Raw genomic sequence first — 3,196 nt, 5'->3', positions numbered from 1 at the left:
TCTAATTTTCAGCTAGGCTCAGTGATCGTCGGCTTGCCTCCGAGTTAGATGGTCAAGACCAACTTCTGGGCCGGAGCACAAAATCTCGCTGACATTCATGCAGTACAGAAGGAGTGCTGCATTGTTAGTGATAGTTTTTCAAATGTGACATTAAATCAAAGTGGATGTAAACAATCCCATAGCACTAACTCAAGAAATGCAGCAAACATTTATCTCTCAAACACCAAAACAAATCATCTGATCACTCATCTCATTTGCTATTTGTGGGTCCTTGCTGTATGCAAATTGACTGCTGGGTTTGTCTACAAAACAATAACCATACTTCAGAAGTACTTCATTGGCTGGGAGGTACCTCAGGATGTCCTAAGGATATGAAAGGTACTATATAAGTTTCGATCCTTTCTTTCTTCCACCAGTGGGACTTGGGCTCAAATTATATTAAACGAATAGCAGCTCCACCAATCACAAGGCGAGAAAGGCAGCTTGAGGTTCTATTTTATATCAAATCTCAGTAAATAACATCACAATGAGATATAGCAGCTAATTACACGGTTTATATGTTAGGACTTGTTAACTAGCCTTAATGTGCAGAATTATCCTGATGTATATTGGGCCAGACTTTGCTGTAGCAGGGCATCTAACGGCATCTGCTAATAGTTAGACTTGCTCCTGCACGCTTTTGCTCAAAATATTTTATGCCCTCAAAATTGCTGAAAGTGCAAGCTGATAACGGTGCAGAATGTTACAGGACTTCTGGGACCTGATTGAATAGGGCAACCAACAGGGTATCTCCTTAACCAATGAGATTTAAAGATTGGGAAATAAACAGCGAAAGGACGGAGAAGGAAAGTGAATTAAAGCAGGTGAATTCAATGTCAAATCAGGTACAGAAAGAGAATTAAAGAGAAGGAAAGAAAGAATGGATTAAGAGAGAGCGAGAAATAAGGCAGAAAGAAAAAGTCAGAAAATAATTAAAATTTAAAATTTGACATTTTTAAAATCTCCCCCCCAAATTTAAAACCTGAAGGAATGAGACTCCACACTTATAAGAGTTAATTTTTTGTTCCAGAAAGGTTGATTGGCAGTCATTAACACTTTTTGTCAAAAGGGTACTTAAGCTTGTAATTACTCGCTCTAAATATCTGCAGCCGGTTTAGCTCGCATCAACCAGGCAAATACAGCAAGTTCATGACATTCAATGCATGTCCGTGGTGAGGTAGACAACGAAATGATGTTTCACAAAGCTATCGGCGGTGCAGCATAACTCAGACCGCAACTTCTGAATAATAGAGTTTAACCGCGCATCTGCTCCTCGCATGAAGTTGCTGTCACATTTACTCATCAATAGTTGTGAGCGCCATTCGCCTCCATTATATTGACAGCAGAATCTGGCCCATTGTTTCCCACAGCTGCACCCCCTTTTTAATTACATAAGGCCGAAATTGTTGAACATACCGCCCACTGTCACCAACTGCCACCCACTGCCGCCGATGTCCCTCTGCTCGAACCGCCCAGTGCCACTTTTGACGTGGCCTGGAGCGGGCAGGAGGGGAGAGCCCGCCGACGTCAGCGGACGGCCGATGAGCGTAAGTAGACTCCCACCTGCCGAGATGCCATATTCATGTGGGCGGGAGTTGGCTGGAGTTGGTGGCAGGACGACGGTGGACCACTGCATGGAGGCTGCTCTGTCCTCAACGATAAATGTGAAGATGGGGGGAAACAGGTTAGTGACATATTTTAAATTTATTTCTTTACAGGGACTTACCTGTATGGGGTTCCCTGAAGGTCGTCAGATGTTTTTTTTTAATACTTTTTAGTTTTAGGCCCGACTCCATCCTCGGCAGCACTTGGGCGGCAAGCACCTTTGCCGCCAAGAATGAGAGCTCCTGCCCGCTCCCGCCCAGATTGGCAGCATATGTCGCTACTTTGCCACCCGCCGACCTTCAAGAGACCTTGCTGATGAAAACCCCACCCTCAGAACCGTCAGGGACCTCGACGACCATCGGCGGTCCTTTGGGTGGCACTTGGGTGGCCGGAGGCCTTCATTAAATTCGGGCCTATAAGATATTGTATCTGCTTTAATTTGTAAATTATCTATGGTAATTATCAGGTAGAGTACACTGCACAATGTTCCCTAAACAGTTAACCTACATTCTCAGACTTGATAATGTAATAATTTAAAATCATCAAAGTGAAAAACATCAATGATTTATCCTTTCATGCTAATCTACATAAAATTTGACAAAGGAAACATTTTTATTGTTTTCATTTTTTTTTATCCCTGATGACCATTGAGCTCAAATTTTACTTGCAAAAAAGATTGAAGTCGGTCAGATGAATGCTATGTAGACAATCAATAATATTATGAAATTATAATGTGACTTTGGGCCCAAGTTTCCACAAGAAAAAAAACGGGCGCCCCTCCGAGCTGGGCGCCCATTTTTCGCGCCTAAAACGGTGCCTAAAAAAATCCTCGGTATTCTCCACCGACTTACAGGTCCTGTGGCCCTCGGCGCAGTCAGCACGAGCTGTGGGGGGGGGCGGAGCCAGGTCCCGGCGCTGAAAACAGTGCCGGGACCTCTGCACATGCGCGCTACAGTCGGCACGCAAGTGCAGTAGCTCCAGGCGCCGAACTGTATGGAAGGGGCCCGAAGCACGCAGCCCCTAGCCCTGGCCCAATGGCCTCACTGGGGCAGCGTGAATGAGGCTCCTCCCACGGCCAGCTCCTGCTCCCCCCCCCGACCAGACCCGACACTCGCTCCCCCCACCCCCCCCCGCCGACCAGACCCAACCCGACACCCCCCCCCACACACGAGACCCACTCCCCCCGCCCCGAGACCCGAGACCCGAGACCCACTCCCCCTCCCCCGCCCCGACAGAGACCCGACACTCTCTCCCCCCCCCCAGACTCAACACCCGCTCACCCCCCCCCAGACCCGACACCCGCTCCACCCCCCCGCCCCGACCCGAGACCCGCTCCCCAACACGACCGAGACCCTACACCCGAGACCCGCTCCCCCCCCCCCGACCCGACCCGACCCGACCCCCGTTCTTCCCCTCCCCCCCGCCCCGCCCCGACCCGACCCGACACCCGAGGAGACCCGCTCCCCCCCGCCCCGACCGAGACCGGACACCCGCTCTCCCCGCCCCCACCACCCATCCGACACCCGCTCTCCCCCCCCCCCACCCACCCGAC

This window comes from Pristiophorus japonicus, chromosome 4, assembly GCF_044704955.1.
Source record: "Pristiophorus japonicus isolate sPriJap1 chromosome 4, sPriJap1.hap1, whole genome shotgun sequence".
Classification (NCBI taxonomy): Eukaryota; Metazoa; Chordata; class Chondrichthyes; family Pristiophoridae; genus Pristiophorus; species Pristiophorus japonicus.
This window is presented reverse-complemented; position numbering follows the sequence as displayed.